Source organism: Hemibagrus wyckioides, linkage group LG03 (assembly GCF_019097595.1).
Source record: "Hemibagrus wyckioides isolate EC202008001 linkage group LG03, SWU_Hwy_1.0, whole genome shotgun sequence".
Taxonomy (NCBI): domain Eukaryota; kingdom Metazoa; phylum Chordata; class Actinopteri; order Siluriformes; family Bagridae; genus Hemibagrus; species Hemibagrus wyckioides.
In genome coordinates, this window is record NC_080712.1 from 5,433,067 (window position 1) to 5,451,901 (window position 18,835).

Consider the following 18,835-nt stretch of genomic DNA (forward strand, 5'->3'; position numbering starts at 1 on the left):
TGCAAACTGATTTGAAGGTGTGGCTGCGCTGGCGGTGGGGTAAAGAAATGGTATTCTTCTAATGGACAATGGAAGAACAAAAGCAAAGAATAATTGGTGCTTAACTGGTTCTGTCTTTTCAGTGCGATGGTGGTGGCTGCCTAAGGAGTGATTTTTAGATGTTTGACGGTGGCAGAGTGGGCCCTGATGTCACAGTATTTTACAAAAAAAATGAAATATATATAATAAACATTGATAATTCTGCATTGTTGTTTGGTCAGTATAACAAAGCTGTTCAAATTTTATGTGAATTATGTGATTACTGGACAGGATCATGATTGTAGAAGGAAAAGAAGTCACCATAAAACACAGTGCTTGTAGAACACACAACTAAAAAACTAGTGTAAATACAGGAGTCTGCTTCAGTTATACAGAAGAAGTATACAATCAAGCAAATAATTAAAAGGAAACATTACAATGAATAATGTAAAGTAGGAGAGTTTATTTGAATGATATTTACAGTCAGAAGAAATAACTTTTAGAGTGGTAGAATGTTATGACCCAGTCTAGGCTTTGGCTGTGAAGAGTAAGTAAAGACAAGGGTTTGGAATGAGTGGAATGAGTATATTGTGCTCTAAGAGATAACCAGCGATGATACAGAAGTGGTATCACTCGGCAAATGGAGCAGTAGTGGAATCAGAGCAGGAAAGTTGAGACTGGAGTCTGGAATAGATCATACTGCACAGACTGAACACACAAGTATAGAAAAAACACAATACATACCCGCACATCACGGATTGTAAGATAACAGGTTTAAGTTTGTTTTAAAAAAGTTGTTCAGTATGTGGTGAATAAGAGTCCTAGTAGCAGTTAAAAGTACTAATCTTTCCTTTTTTTAATCAGTGTCAATCAGTGTAAAATAGTAAAAATTTCAGTAAAACTTTTCTGGATACGTAAATGCATGCTTTACTTAAAACAGAATTCAGTAAACATGGCAAACAATAAAATAGAGAGTCACTAATTCACTAAATCTTGTAAGTCTACTTTGTTTTCCTACTCCTCATCAGGCCATGGAAAGTCTTTACAATCATCATTGCAGATTCAGCGCATCAATAATAAAAATGTATATATACTGTGTGTATAAAGTATGGCTTCTCTTTACTATAAATCTTCTAATGCCTTTTAAATCTTTCTTTGTTCTTTTTAAATGTACGTAATTAAATCTGTACACCGCTTCCCACATTGTGATCAGCAATACATTTCTATCTGTTATGAATAAGCTGGTGCCTTTTCAAACCACTTGAACACGTAAAACTCTTCCCACAGTTTGAGCAGTCATATGGCTTCTCTCCTGTGTGAATGCGCTGGTGAATTTTTAAAGCACTTAGCTGTGTAAAACTCTTCCCACAGTGTGAGCAGGAATATGGCTTCACTCCTGTGTGAATGCGCTGGTGTGTTTTCAAATGATTTAATCGTGTAAAACTCTTCCCACAGTGTGAGCAGGGATATGGTTTGTCTCCTGTGTGAATCCGCTGGTGAGTTTTTAAAGTACTTGGCTGTGTAAAACTATTCCCACACTGTGAGCACTGATATGGCTTCACTCCTGTGTGAATGCGCTGGTGAACTTTTAAAGAACCTGAAAGTGCAAAATTCTTCCCACAGTTTGAACAGTGATATGGCTTCTCTCCTGTGTGAATGCGCTGGTGATTTTTTAAATTACTTGATCTTCTAAAACTCTTTCCACAGTGTGAACACTGATATGGCTTCTCTCCTGTGTGAATACGTTGGTGATATTTTAAATAACTTGGACTTCTAAAACTCTTCCCACAGTGTGAGCACTGATGTGGCTTCTCTCCTGTGTGAATACGTTGGTGAAATGTTATAGCAGTTAAACTTCTAAATTGTTTGTAGCAGTGTGAGCAATGATATGGCTTCACTCCTGTATGAATGCGCTCGTGCACTTTTAATTCCTCTGGGTTTCTAAAACCCTTTCCACAGTGTGAGCAGCAATGAGGCATCTCTCCACTGTGAATGCGCTCATGTTCTTTCAGATACCGACTGCAAACAAAACTCTTCCCACATTCTGAGCACTGATACGGCTTGTCTCTTGTGTGAACGTACTGGTGTGTGTTTAAGTGACTTTGTTGTGTAAAACTCTTTCCACATTGTGAACAGCAATATGGTTTTTCTCCTGTGTGAATGCGCATGTGTTTTTTGAGAATACTTGGCTTGGCAAAACCCTTCCCACACTGTGAGCAATAGTGAATTGAACCCTTGCCCATTCTGCACAAATCCCTCTGTGTTGTGATGTGAAGACAAACAGATGATGACGTTTCACTCTGTAAGAGAACAGTAAACATCAATCTTAGATTATTAGGTGCTAAACAAGTATCATGTGCTTTATTCATCAGTAACAGATGACAGAAAATAAAAAGAGGCAAGTAATTAACAAGACAAAAACTTATGCTGAAGAGATGAGTTGCTATACAGAAGCAGCATGCTAGCAGTGCTAGCAGGTAAACATACAGCTCCTTCAACAATAGAGCCCCCTACAAGAGTTATGGAAGTGTGTGAGTTTCAAGGTTATGTCTGGTTATTTAATGGTTTCTGGCTATTTAGTGACTCGAAAGGTTTCTTTTAGCAATACTATGCAATATATAATTATGTTTTTTAATAACAGTACCATCCAATAACTGAATATATTCTGTCAAGCTAAAAATATCATCCCTCTACCGCCAGCATTAAGACTACTGTTACCAAATTAATACTTAAAAGTAACATCATGCTTAATATTTATATATGGAATCTAAAACACAAAATTTCATTGAAATAATTCCATCATTAAACAGTTATTATTTTATTTTAAATGTATTACATGGGATCAGGCATATGTAGTTATAATTTGAAGACAGACCATTTAATTCATGAGAATATATTAAGATTTAGTAAATTAGTAAAAGTAAATTAGCTATGCACATATTTTCATCCATTTTTTATTAAATAAAGAAATAATTGTCGAACGCAATGTCACAGTAATGTACTGAGTATTTATCTAAATTCAAATATAGATATATATTTAAAGAAAAAAAAACTTACCTAGTTGAAATGATCTTTTTTTAAATCCCTGTAATTTCACAGCAGTCTTCTGTGTGAGGACCTCAACTAAAATGGCAGAGTGTCTCCTTTAAGTACACCTGAGGACAAAGACACAATTCAGCAACAGGCCATTTCACAGCCATTAACCAACTATTACCACCTCATCACCTCTGAGTCTGGGGTGTGGCAGGTGAACATCTAGAAGCATCAGGTCAATTAAATATGCAAAGTAACTGGATAGAATGTTCCCATATCAGGGTATGGAGAGCAAAATATTAGGAATCTAACATGTAATTCTAGCTGTATAATATTCACACTGAAATTCTGCTATGTTGCTGTTTCATATTTTATGATACAGAGCAGAATTATAAAAGGACAAACTAGTAAGCCTAATACACAACACATATTTGTATACACAAGACCGAAAAAAAATAGAGCATACTTTGACATTGCTGCATGCATTCACAAGCAAAGGCCAATGTGCAAATGCATTCATCATTTGTTAAAATATAGTTTGGGTACCAGTACCATATGTGATCAAAATATTTGTGTAACTTCCCAGAACAATCTGAGTAAGCTTTGAAAATTAAGTTTAAATGTCACATTAGCACCATTTTGGTCCATTTGTCAAATAAATGCCATACCAACGTCTTAAGGTATAAATAAAGTGAACTAAATTTTGTTCTAAAACTACTGTGATGGAAAATTTTACACATAGATATTGTGTGAGAGGTTCTGACCCTTTGCATGCATGACCTAGAAGTTGGTTGTGACTCAACAAAATATTATAGGGACAGAACTGTGTTGGAGACAAGATGGCAGGACTCAAGGTTGAGACTTCACAGGAGGGTGAAGAGTGTGTGTGAGGGGTGTGTGTGTGTGTGTGTGTGAGGGGTGTGTGGGGTCAGCCACAATGCTGTTAGCTTTGCGGATGCAGCGTGCGGTGTAAATGTCCATGATAGAGGGGAGAGAGACGCCGATGATCTTCTCAGCTGTCCTCACTATCCGCTGAAGGGTCTTGCGATCCGAGATGGTGCAATTCCCAAATCAGGCAGTGATGCAGCTGCTCAGGACGCTCTCGATGGTCCCTCTGTATAACACAGTCAGGATGGGGGGGGGGAGATGGGCTTTCCTCAGCCTCCTCAGGAAGTAGAGGTGCTACTGGGCTTTCTTGGTGATGGAGCTGGTGTTGAGTGACCAGGTGAAGTTCTCTGCCAGATGAACAGCAAGGAATTTGGTGCTCTTGACGATCTCCACAGAGGATCCGTTGATGGACAGCAGAGAATGGTCACTCTGTGCTCTCCTGAAGTCAACAACCATCTCTTTAGTCTTGTCGACATTCAGAGACAGGTTGTTGGCTCTACACCATGCTGTTAGCTGCTGCACCTCCTCTCTGTAAGCTGACTCATCGTTCTTGCTGATGAGACCCACCACGGTCGTGTCATTGGCGAACTTGACGATGTGGTTGGATCTGAGCATTGCTGCACAGTCGTGAGCCAGCAGAGTGAACAGCAGTTGACTGAGCACACAGCCCTGAGGAGCTCCAGTGCTGAGTGTGGTGGTGCTGGAAATGCTGTTCCCGATCCGGACTGACTGAGGTCTCCCAGTCAGGAAATCCAGGATCCAGTTGCAGAGAGAGGTGTTCAGGCCCAGCAGACTCAGCTTCTCAATCAGCTGCTGAGGGATGATTGTGTTGAATGCTGAACTGAAGTCCATGAACAGCATTCATACATATGTGTCCTTACAGTCCAGGTCTGTGAGGGCAAAATGGAGTGTTGTGGTGATGGCATCGTCCATGGAACGGTTAGGACTCGTGAACTTTTAAATTCTTTATGTTTTTAAAACTCAGCAACAATGAGGCTTTTCTCCTGTGTGAATGCCCTCATGTTGTTTCAGATACTGACTACAAGCAAAACTCTTCCCACACTCTGAGCACTGATACAACTTGTCTCTTGTGTGAACGTGCTGGTGTGTGTTTAAATGACTTAATTGTGTAAAACTCTTTCCACATCATGAACAGCAATATGGTTTCTCAACTGTGTGAATGCACATGTGCTGATTAAGAATACTCAGCTTGGCAAAACTCTTCCCATACTGTGAGCAGTAGTGAATTCTGCCTTTGCCCATTCTGCACAAATCCCTCTGTGGTGATTTACAGTGTGAAAACAATAAACAATAACAAAAAAAAGACAATAACATTTCAGTCTGTAACAAAACAAGACAAGATCTTGGATTATTAGGTGCTAAACAAGTATCATGTGCTTTATTCATCAGTCACAGAAACATAAAATGAAAAGAGGCAAGTAAATAAACAAGGCAAAAACTTATGCTGAAGGGATGAGTTGCTCTATAAAAGCATAATGTTAGCAGTGCTTGAAGGTAAACATACAGCTCCCTCAAAAATTGAGCTCACAGTAAGAGTCAAGGAGAAGAGTTTCAAGGTTATGTTATTTATGTGTTATTTCTGGCTATTTAGTGGCTCAAAAGGTCTAATCTATCTTTGTTTCTTTTATCAATACTATGCAATAAGTAATTATTTTTCTAACAACAGTGCCATCCAATAGCTGTAATATATGCTGCCAATCTACCTCCAGCATCAAGACTGTAAGTAACATCATACTTAATATTGCTTATAGAATATAAGCAAACAACATTTCTTTCAAATTATACCATCAGTTATTTTATTATTAAACAGCTATTTTATTATAAATATAACATATATAATATAATTTGGAGACAGACCATTTAATTCATGAGAATATACTTTATATACAATCAATCAATTAGTTATGGACATATTTTCATCTATTTTTATCAAATAAAGAAATAATTGTTGAACACAATGTCAGTAATTTAATGAGTGTAATGATTTAATGATCTAAATTTAAATACATTATTTATTTATATAAAGAAAAAAACTTAACAAGTTGAAATGAACTCTTTAAATCCCTGTAATTTCACAGCAGTCTTCTGTCTGAGGACCTCAACTAAAATGGCAGAGTGTCTCCTTTAAGTACACCTGAGGACAACAACACAGTTCAATAAAAAGCCATTTCACAGCCATTAGCCAACTATTACCACCTCATCACCTGAGTCTGGGGTGTGGTAGGTGAACATATAGAACCATCAGATCAATTAAATATGCAAAGTAACTGGATAGAATGTTCCCATATCAGGGAATGGAGAGCAAAATATTAGGAATCTAACATGTAATTCTAGCTGTATAATATTCACACTGAATTCTGCTACATTGCTGTTTCATATTTTATGATACAGAGCAGGATTATAAAAGGACAATCTAGTAAGCCTAATACACAACACATATTTGTATACACAAGACCAAATAAAATAGAGCATACTTTGACATTGCTGCATGCACTCACATGCAAAGACAAATGTTCAAATGCATTAATCATTTGTTAAAATATAGTTTGAGTAGCAGTACCATTAATGATCAAAATATTGGTGTAATTCTCCACTACAATCTGTATAAGCTTCGAACATGAGGTTTAAATGTCACATTAGCACCATTTTGGTCCATTTGTCTAATAAATGACATACCATCATCTTAAGGTAGGTATAAATAAAGTAAACTAAATTTACTTAGCTGGTCTCACCACAGTCTTGTGAATTTTCCCTTTCACTCTTACAGGCACACTTCTATCACAAATCACTCCTGCCACTCTTCTCCACCCATTCCAACCTGCCTGTACTCTCTTCTTCACTTCTCTACCACACTCTTCATTACCCTGAACAGTTGACAAGTATTTAAACTCATCCACCTTCCTCACCTCTACTCCTTGCAACTGCACCATTCTGCTACCCTTCCTCTCACTCTGTCTTGTCCCTACTGACTTTCATTCCCCTCCTCTCTAGTGCAGACCTCCACATCTCCAGGCTCATCTCAACCTCTTTTCTACTCTCACTACAGATCACAATGTCAGTTGCAAACACCATAGTCCATGGGGGCTCCTGTCTGATCTCATCCATCAATCTGTCCAACAGCATTGCAAACAAAAAAGGGCTAATAGTTGATCCTTGGTGCAATCCTACTTCCAACTTGAACCAGTTTGTCATTCCTACTGCTGTCACACTATCCTCATACATATCCTACACCACCCTAACATACTTCTCCACCACTTCTGACTTCCTCATACAATACCACAACTCCTCCCTTGGCACCCTGTCATACACTTTCTCCAAATCCACAAACACACAATGTAACTCCTTCTGACCTTCTCTATAATTCTCCATCAACATTCTCAAAGCAAACATAGCATCTGTAGTGCCCTTCCTTAGCATGAAACCATATTGCTGCTCACAGATCATCACCTCTCCTCTTAGCCTAGCCTCCATTATTCTTTCCATATCTTCATGGTGTGACTGATCAACTTTATCCCTCTGTAGTTAGTGCAGGTCTGCACATCTCCCTTATTCTTGAAAATCGGTACCAGTACACAGGCTCATTCATTTTTGTCCCATCTTTCTCATATATCCACACTCTCAAACATATAAAATTCAAATTCAAATTTTATATATTTTTTATTTTTATTTATTTTTTAGATGAAGGCCTCAACATCATCATCTTGAGGTGGGGGGACACACTGGGCATCATGGCAGAGGTTAGGGAGGAGGTAAGGGTAACAGGCAAACAAAGGCACACAGAGAACAGAATTAGCAGTGCAAACAGTGATTTAAAGTTTGTGGAAAATAGTGCCCAAGATTAATAAAAGTGCAAAACTTAAGCAGTGCAAACTGATTTGAAGGTGTGGCTGTGCTGGCGGTGGGGGAAAGAAATGGCATTCCTCTAATGGACCATGGAAGAACAAAAGCAAAGAATAATTGGTGCTTAACTGGTTCTGTCTTTTCAGTGCAATGGTGGTGGCAGCCTAAGGAGTGATTTTTAGATGTTTGACGGTGGCAAAGTGGGCTCTGATGTCACAGTATTTTACAAAAACATGAAATATATATAATTAACATTGATAATTCTTGTTGTTTGGACAGTATTACAAAGCTGTTCATATTTTATGTGATTACTGGACATGATCATCATTGTAGACTCCTTCCTTCCACTTCCTTACCGCAAGTTCTTGCCTGTTTCTGTGTTTTTTATTCGAAGTTTATATAGTCTAATTTTTCTCTTTTGCCTGAACATTTTACGCTGTCAGGTTTCGTTTTCTAAATCTATACTTGCATATTGCAGTTAATTGTTCTGTTGTTTTCTCTCAGGAGAAGCCTTTTTTTCCGGTTTTCATACAGCAATCGGTGGAAAACCCTCTCTGGATCTCTTTATTATCAGGATAAACTCACTCAAAGGTACATGATCATACAGTATGATTAACTTTCAGCTTGTACAGTGTGTGAGGCTGGCCTGTTAGGACGGGACGGTGTCCATCCCACTCGGGAGGGTGCTGCTCTCATTTCTTGCAGCATAGCACATAGTCTTAGAGCAGATCTAGTTAATCTGTGACAATCCAGGGCCAGGGCCAGGGGGCAGACAAGCAGGTTAATCCGACCGTCTGCTAGCTGCAATGAGTTGTCACTCAGGGTTCATAACATTGTGACTGTGTCTATTCCCCGAACCAAACGAAAATGTTTTAACAATCAGAAAATTTGTTTTAGTAACCTGATTAACATAAAACTAGATTATAGTGAATGCACAGCCAGCACCTTTGATCTGAAGCTAGGACTGTTAAATATAAGATCTCTGTCAACTAAAGCACTTATTATTAATGAACTGATTACTGATCAGGAGTTCAGTTTTCTTTGCTTAACAGAAACATGGATTAAACAAAACGAGTATGTAGCATTAAATGAAGCTTGCCCGCCTGGTTTTAGCTATATACATCAACCGTGTCTAACAGGCAGGGGAGGAGGTGTCGCAGTTACTCATGATAATAAGCTAGGTGCCACACAAAAACCCAAACATCAATTCAACACACTTGAAGTTCTTTATACTAACCTAACATATGCAGCTACAAATAATAAGTTCACAGAGTCAATTCCACTAATTGTTGTTTACAGACCCCCAGGGCCATATTCTGAATTCCTCAATGAATTTGGAGATTTTACTTCAAACCTTGTTGCTTCTTTAGACAAAGCATTAATAGTAAGAGACTTCAACATTCATTTTGATGAGCCAGAAGACCCTCTGAGAACAGCAGTTGTGTCCATCTTAGATTCATTAGGTCTTAATCAAAATGTAATAGGACCCACTCATAATGGAGGCCAAACTCTGGATCTCACTTTTACATTCGGATAAAATATAGAAAACATAGTCACTCTTCCACAGTTGGAAGCTATCTCAGATCTTGTTTCATTTAAAAATGCGTCTTAGACACGAGATGCTCGATTTGCCACATTACCATATGAAGCGTACATTTACATCTGCTACTGCAGAGAGATTTACCAATAGTCTCCCAGAATTATCACGCATGATTGGTTCGCCATCTGACCCCACAGAACTTGACCAGGTGACTGATTACTTGGAGTCAATATTTTGGAACACCCTAGACACTGTAGCTCCACTTAAATGGAAAATAACTAAAGAGGAGAAACTAGCACCGTGGTACAACGACCACACACAAGCTTTAAAACAATCAGCTAGGAACCTAGAACGTAAATGGTGTCAAACTAAATTAGCAGTATTTCATTTAGCATGGAAGGAAAGCCTTCTGAGATACAAAATTCTCATAGTGCTGCTAGATCAGCGTATCTAGAACATAAATGGCATCAAACTAAATTAGCAGTATTTCAGTTAGTGTGGAAGGAAAGCCTTCTGAGATACAAAAATTCTCTTAGTGCTGCTAGATCAGCGTATCTTTTTTATTTAGTACTGTAGCAAAACTAACTAGGAGTAAAACCACTGTTGAAAAGCGCACACCATCTATATTTAGCAGCAATGACTTCATGCATTTTTTCAATGAAAAAATTGACAATATCAGGCAAAAAATTCAGACTATTAATTTAAAACCAAATTATTTGTTAGACATTTCTTTAGATAATATAGCTATTTCTGATCAGAGCTTAGAGTGCTTCACTACACTTCAAGAGGCTGATCTAATTTCGCTATTTTCCTCTTCAAAACTTTCTACCTGCATCTTAGATCCTTTGCCGACGTCTTTCCTTAAACAGATATTACCAGTAGCTACCGAACCCTTTCTAAAAATCATTAATTCTTCCCTAAGCACTGGCTATGTGCCTAAATCTTTTAAGCTAGCAGTTATCAAACCCTTGATTAAAAAACCGGACCTCGACCCCTGTCAGCTGTCTAACTATAGACCAATATCAAACCTGCCCTTTATCTCCAATATCCTAGAAAAAGCTGTAGCACAGCAGTTATGTTCATACCTGCATAAAAATAACATTTATGAAATGTATTAGTCGGGATTTAGGCCTCATCATAGCACAGTGACAGCACTGGTTAAAATGGTAAATGACCTGTTTCTAGCTTCTGATCAGGGTTGTGTCTCCTTACTGGTGCTACTGGATCTTAGTGCAGCTTTTGACACCATTGACCACACTGGGTGACAATTGTGTGATGCAGTTACAGCATGTATATAGTGTTATGTAAATCAATAAGGAGGTTGTTGTCCATGGTGCTGCTTGAATATCCCAATCCTCACAAAACAGAACCCGGCTGGAGCTGGTCCATCTCCGGATGCCACTGGAGCCGGCACAGTCTCTGTATGCCTCGGGATGGGTAGAAGAAGGGAAACAATGGAACAGCATTAGTGTAGCTGCTGTTCATAGTATTAGCAGTACTAGATGAATGTGCATTTAATCAGATGTACTGGAGTACAAGGTTATGGGAAGTGTTAGATATATGCCAGGCTGAAGACATAAGTCTTTAGTCTACATTTAAACTGGGAGACTGTGTCTGAACCCTGAACACTGTCAGGAAGACTATTCCAAAGTTTTGGAGCTAAATACGAAAACGCTCTACCCCCTTTTGTGGACTTTGATATTCTGGGAACTACTAGAAGTCCGGAATTTTGCTTGTTTATTGAAGATGCAGGATAACCACCTAGTAATGCATTACAGTAGTCCAGTCTGGAGGTCATGAATGCATGAACTAGTTTTTCTGCATCAGATACAGATAAAATGTTCCTAAGCTTGGCAATATTTCTAAAATGGAAGAAGGCTGTTTTTGTGATATTGGAAATATGATTTCAAAGGATAAGTTGCTGTCTAATATTACACCCAGGTCTTTCACTGTTGAGCTAGTGGTAACAGTGCATCCTTCTAGATGCAAGCTGAATTGTGAGAGCTTCTGTGTACTGGTTTTTGGGCCAATAAGTAATATCTCTGTCTTATCAGAATTTAATAATAGGAAATTATCGGTCATCCAATCTCTAATATCTTTAACACACTCAGTTAGTCTAGACAAATTAGATATTTCATCTGGTTTTGATGAAATATATAACTGGGTATCATTGGCATAACAATGGAATATAATCCCATGCCTTCTAATGATGTTACCCAATGGAAGCATGTATACTGAGAAAAGCAGAGGTCCTAAAACTGACCCTTGTGGGACCCCAAATTTCACTGGAACTACACTGGACAGTTCTCCATTTAAATCTACAAAGTGGTATCGATCAGACAGGTAGGATCTAAACCATTTTAATGCCTGTCCCTGCATACCTATGTGGTTTTGTAAGTGATCTATGAGGATATTATGATCTATAGTGTCGAATGCAGCACTAAGATCAAGCAGGACTAAAATCGAGATGCAGCCTTTGTCTGAAGCTAAAAGCAAGTCATTTGTGATTTTAACTAGTGCAGTTTCTGTGCTATGATGGGGCCTAAAACCTGACTGAAATTCTTCAAGGATATTGTTTTCCTGTAGGAAGGAGCATAATTGAGCTGACACCACCTTTTCTAATATTTTAGATATAAACGGAAGGTTTGAAATCGGTCTGTAATTTGATATTACATCAGGGTCTAGTTTTGGTTTCTTAAGAAGAGGCTTAATAACTGCTAACTTAAGAGATTTTGGGACATGACCTAGAAATAACGAAGAGTTAATAATATTAAGAAGAGGCTCTCCAGCTGCATGTATCACTTCTTTCAGCAATCTGGTTGGAATTGGATCTAGCAAACACGTTGTTGGTTTAGCCGTGGTGATAAGTTTAAATAGCTCTTCCTGCCCTATGCTGGTAAAGCATTGTAGCTTTAAGTGTGGAGCTATAGGCTGGTCTGGATCACTGGATGCCGTCAGTGGTTGAACATCCAATATTTTGTTCCTGATACTATCAATTTTTTTAGTGAAGAAATTCATAAAGTCCTCACTACTAAACTGTGCTGAAATACTCTCTCCAGAAATCTGATGCTTTGTTAGTCTAGCCATTGTACTAAATAAGAATCTGGGATTGTTCTGGTTTATTTCAATCAGATTGCTCAGATGCTCAGCCCTAGCAGCTTTTAGAGCCTGTCTATAGTTGGCCAGACTGTCTTTATATGCAATTCTAAAAACTTCTAATTTGTTTTTTCTCCACTTTCGCTCGAGGTTACGGGTTGCTCTCTTGAGGGTGTGAGTATGACTATTGTACCATGGTGCAGGTGTTTTATCTCTGACTTTTTTTAGTCGGATGGGGGCAACAGTGTCTAGTGTGCTGGTAAAAATATTGCCTATACTGTTGGTTACTTCATCTAATGCATCTGCATTTCAGGGTCTAGTAAGAAGTTGAGACAGATCTGGCAGATTGTTTGTAAATCTGTCTTTAGTGGTCGGAGTTATACTTCTACCAAGTTTATAACATGGAGAGACGTGTCTACTATGTTCTACATGTAGAATGTAGACTAAGAGGTGATGGTCTGTGATGTCATCGCTTTGAGGTAGAATGGTTATATCGGAAACATCAGTCCCATGTGATATAACTAAGTCTAGAGTATGATTAAAACGATGAGTTGGTATATTAATGTTTTGTTTAACCCCAAAGGACTTTAGTAAATCTATAAGTGTCCTAACGCATTGTTAGCATCATCTACATGAATGCTAAAGTCTCCTACAATTAACACTTTGTCAAAACTGATCAAAAGATCTGAGAGTAAATGTGAAAACTCATTAAGAAAAACATCGTAGGGCCCCGGGGGTCTATACACGATGGCCAGAGCAAGATAGAGTTGCAACATTAAGGACAAGCACTTCAAATGAGTTAAACCTGGATCCTGTTTTCTGAGTAACGGTAAGAGAATTATTATAGATCGTTGCAACACCACCACTACGACCTGTCTGACGGGGCTCATGCTTATAGGAATATCCTGACGGAATAGACTCATTTAGGCCAATGTATTCATTTGGTCTAAGCCAGGTTTCAGTAAGACAGAGTGTGTCGAAACTATAATCTGAGATCATTTCATTAATAATAAGTGCTTTCTGTGCAAGGGATCTAATGTTCAGAAGCCCAAACTTAAGAAATTGTTTTTCTTTACCTATTTGGTCTTTTTCAGGATTAATTGTGATAAGATTATTTCGAGAGTTATTAACGAATTTATCTTTTAATCTCACTTATCAGGGAACAGACACAGTTTCTATAGGATGAGCTATGTCTGAACTTGTATTAGTCTGGTGAATTGAACAGTAGCTATTATAGATATAATCTGAGGAATGACTTACCAGTCAGATGGTGCACAGTGTCCTGGATATGTTGTCCGAGAGGACTGCTGCTCCAGCTCTGCTTGGGTGCAGGCCATTGTAATGGTAGAGCCTAGGACGCTCCCAGAAAACATTCTAATTATCAACAAATGGTATATTCTGTTCTTGACACCAAGATTGTAACCATTCATTAAATGCGAAAAGCCTACTGAACCTTTCGATTCCTCGCTGGAACGTGGGAAGTGGTCCTGGCACGATGATCCTCGTCGGGGGTGATGTGGTGTGAACCTTCTCCACCAGGTTCTTGAAGTCCTTCTTCAGGATCTCCGTCTGCCGCAGCCTGATGTCGTTCATGCCAGCATGGAGGACCACAGCTCCGATGTTCTTGGTGAGGATCGCGGGTACCTGTGCAGCAACATCAACAACACGAGCACCAGGAAAACAACGAGTGCGCACGTTACCTTTAGCCGCAGTAGCACGCACATGCCGGACGATGGAGTCTCCGATGATCACCACGTCGCGTGCTGCCTCGCGAACGGGAGTGAAGCGGTTGCGGGTCGAGATCTTGAAGACGGATGGCAGCGAAGGAGAGAGGTCCTTGGCCGAGGCAAGGCGCATCTTCTGCTGCTGCTGCATCCAGGCTCCGTGGTACCCCGGCGCCGGAGTGAACGAAACCTGGGCATGCTGCCTCCAAGCTGCACTGGGCCTGGGCAGAGAAACATGCGGTGTTGAGGTTGTGGGAGTGATCGTATCACGCCGCGGATTTACCTGGGAGAGACCTAGGTGGTGACTTCTCTATGCATACCAAAGTTATATTCAGTGTTCCACAAGATTCTGTTTTAGGCCCACTGCTTTTCTCCCTATATATGCTACCCCTTGGTGCAATTTTTCATAAACATGGTATTAGCTTCCACTTTTATGCCGATGACACACCTATATGTTTCAGCTAAGTCAGATGAGAGACACCAGCTTATTAAGATAGAAGAATGTGTAAAGGACATTAGACACTGGATGGCCACTAACTTCCTCCTGCTTAATTCGGACAAGACAGAGCTGCTAGTACTAGGACCACATGCAGCTAGAAGTGAGCTTTCTGATTACAGAGTATGGTGGATGGTCTTTCAGTTTCATCTTGTCCAGCAGTAAAAGATCTTGGTGTGATTATTGACTCTGGTCTTTCGTTTGAAGCTCATGTAGATAATATCAATCGGGTAGCCTTCTTCCATTTCAGAACTATTGCTAAGATAAGAAATATGATGTCACTTCATGATGCAGAGAAACTAGTTCATGCTTTTGTTACCTCTAGGTTGGATTATTGTATTACCTTACTGTCTGGATGTTCCAGTAGGAGCATAAACAAGCTCCAGTTCATCCAGAATGCAGCAGCTAGAGTCCTAACTAGAACCAGAAGATATGAACACATCACTCCTATTTTAGCCACACTACATTGGCTCCCATTCAGATTTCGCATTGATTATAAAATACTGTTACTGACCTATAAAGCACTAAATGGTCTCCCACCACAGTATTTGAGCGATCTTTTAGTCTTTTATGATCTGCCACGCCTAGTCCGATCAAAGGGTGTTGGTTACTTGGTAGTACCTCAAGTAGCAAAGGCTACAGCAGGGGGCAGAGCTTTCTCTTTCAAAGCCCCAAAGTAATGGAACTGCCTTCCAATTAGTGTTCGGGATTCAGACACAGTCTCAATGTTTAAGTCTAGGCTGAAGACACATTTGTTTAGTCAAGCTTTTAATATATAGTTCTTAGGTAAAGGAGCAGATCTGGAAGGTTCATGGGCATAGAGTGTTTGGTGTACTGGGATATTTGGATGCTGTCATCTTACCACCCTTGTAAGTTGCTCAGGTTTGCTGACTGTGAAGTGGTTGGACGCTTTATGTCCTGGGAAGCCTTCATGTCTGTCACCTTCTGGCTCTCCCTTTTAATTATGCTGTCATAGCTAGTCTTGCCGGAGTCCCTGCCTGCACTTTATACATAATCTTACATTGTCTTTAAACATCACACGATCAGAATCATACTTAATATCTTTCTCTTTCTCTCTCTGACTTTCTCTGTCGAGCTATACACCCCACCCCTGAGCTCCCAGTGTTTGTGAGTTTCCATTGTGACGACTGCCCTACCACTGGTCGGAGTCTCGCCGCTTGGTGGTGCCCACTGATGCTGTGGATGGAGCTATGTGGACCAGGAGACAGCCATGGACAGAGCCACTTGGGGACTTTCACACCGACACAGATCTGCCATTTCATCTGTCAGCTTGTGACAGAAAAGAATTAGTGTCTATAATGACCTTAGAAACTACAATGACCTAATAGTTCCTCATGGGCCATTCATTGCTGTTGTAGAAAGGACATTAATCAGCTATAGTTACGTTATTTACTGTTTATTGTCACCCAAATGAGGGTGGGTTCCCTTCTGAGCCTGGTTCTTCTCAAGGTTTCTTCCTTATTCCCTCCCAGGGAGTTTTTCCTTGCCACCATCGCCACAGACTTCTCATTAGGGATAAAATAGGGATAAAATAGTTTAATAATTACATTTAATAATTTTATTCTTATTTCAAGTTATTTAGTTATTTTTTATTTTTTATTTTCATTTTTCACCTCCCCTTTCTCTATTTTCTTCTTTTGTAAAACTGCTTTGAGACAATGTACATTGTAAAAGGGGCTATACAAAATAAATTGAATGGAATTTAATTGAATTGAATAGAAGTAAAGGAAGTCACCATAAAACAGTGCTTGTAGAACAACTAAAAAACTAGTGTAAATACTGGAGTCTGCTTCAATTATAGAGAAGAAATATACAATCAAGCAAATAATTAAAAAAAAAACATTACAATGAATAATGTAAAGTAGGAGAGTTTATTTGAATGATATTTACAGCCAGAAGAAATAACTTTTACAGTGGTAGAATGTTATGACCCAGTCTAGGCTTTGGTTGCAAAGAGTAAGTAAAGACAAGGGTTTTTGTATATAAGGTGGAGTGGAATGAGTATATTGTGCTCTAAGAGATAACCAGCGATGATACAGAAGTGGTATCACTCGGCAAATGGAGCAGTAATGGAATCAGAGCAGGAAGGCTGAGACTGGAGTCTGGAATAGATCATACTGCACAGATTGAACACAAGTATAGAAAAAACACAATACATACCCGCACATCACGGATTGTAAGATAACAGGCTTAAGTTTGTTTTAAAAAGGTTTTTCAGTATGTGGTGAATAAGAGTCTAGTAGCAGTTAAAATTTAAGTAAAACTTTTCTGGATAAGTAAATGCATGCATTACTTAAAACAGTATTCAGTAAACATGGCAAATAATAAAATAGAGAGTCACTAATTCAGTAAATCTTGTAAGTCTGCTTTGTCTTCCTACTCCTCATCAATAATAAAAATGTATATATACTGTGTGTATAAAGTATGGATTCTCTTTACTATAAATCTTCTAATGCCTTTTAAAACTTTCTTTGTTCTTTTCAAATGTAATTAATTAAATCTGTACAATGCTTCCCACATTGTGATCAGCAATACATTTCTCCCTATTGTGAATAAGCTGGTGCTTTTTCATAGTACTCGAACATGTAAAACTCTTCCCACAGTGTGAGCAGTCATATGGCTTCTCTCCTGTGTGAATGCGCTGGTGAGTTTTTAAAGCACTTGGATGTGTAAAACTCTTCCCACAGTGTAAGCAGTAATATGGCTTCACTCCTGTGTGAATGCGCTGGTGCGTTTTCAAATTACATGAACGTGCAAAACTCTTCCCACAGTATGAACAGTAATAGGGCTTCTCTCCTGTATGAATGCGCTGGTGAGTTTTTAAAGCACTTGGTTGTGTAAAACTCTTCCCACAGTGTAAGCAGTAATATGGCTTCACTCCTGTGTGAATAAGCTGGTGCATTTTCAGATGACATGAACGTGCAAAACTCTTCTCACAGTATGAACAGTAAAAGGGCTTCTCTCCTGTGTGAATGCGCTGGTGAGTTTTTAAATCACTTGAATGTGTAAAACTCTTCCCACAGTGTGAGCACTGATATGGCTTCTCTCCTGTGTGAATGCGCTGGTGAACTTTTAAAGCACCTAAACGTGCAAAATTCTTCCCACAGTTTGAACAGTGATATGGCTTGTCTCCTGTGTGAATGCGTTGGTGATTTTTTAAAGCATTTCCATATATAAAACTCTTTCCACAGAGTGTGCAGGGATATGGCTTCTCTCCTGTGTGAATACGTTGGTGATATTTTAAATTACTTGAACTTCTAAAACTCTTTCCACAGTGTGAGCATTGATGTGGCTTCTCTTCTGTGTGAATGTGTTGATGACAGGTTAAAGCACTTAAACTTCTAAATTGTTTGTAGCAGTGTGAGCAATGATATGGCTTCACTCCTGTATGAATGCGCTCGTGCACTTTTAATTCCTCTGGGTTTCTAAAATTTTTTCCACAGTGTGAGCAGCAATGAGGCATCTCTCCACTGTGAATGCGCTCATGTTCTTTCAGATACTGACTGCAAACAAAACTCTTCCCACATTCTGGGCACTGATACGGCTTGTCTCTTGTGTGAACGTACTGGTGTGTGTTTAAGTGACTTTGTTGTGTAAAACTCTTTCCACATTGTGAACAGCAATATGGTTTCTCTCCTGTGTGAATGCACATGTGTTGTTTGAGAATACTTGGCTTGGCAAAACCCTTCCCACACTGTGAGCAATAGTGAATTGAACCCTTGCCCATTCTGCACAAATCCCTCTGTGTTGTGATGTGAAGACAAACAGATGATGACGTTTCACTCTGTAAGAGAACAGTAAAGATCAGTATTAGATTATTAGGTGCTAAACAAGTATCATGTGCTTTATTCTTCAGTAACAGAAACAGAAAATGAAAAGAGGCAAGTAATTAACAAGACAAAAACTTATGCTGAAGAGATGAGTTGCTATACAGAAGCAGCATGCTAGCAGTGCTAGTAGGTAAACATACAGCTCCTTCAACAATAGAGCCCCCTACAAGAGTTATGGAAGTGTGAGAGTTTCAAGGTTATGTCTGGTTATTTAATGGTTTCTGGCCATTTAGTGGCTCGAAAGGTTTCTTTTAGCAATACTATGCAATATATAGTTATGTTTTTTAAAAACAGTACCATCCAATAACTGAATATATTCTGCCAAGCT

General features: G+C 39.1%; 1 pseudogene; it reads right to left on the bottom strand.

The window, feature by feature from the left end:
- The window catches only part of LOC131351407 (zinc finger protein 208-like), a 114,312-nt pseudogene that overhangs the window by 23,648 nt on the left and 71,829 nt on the right, over positions 1–18,835 (bottom strand).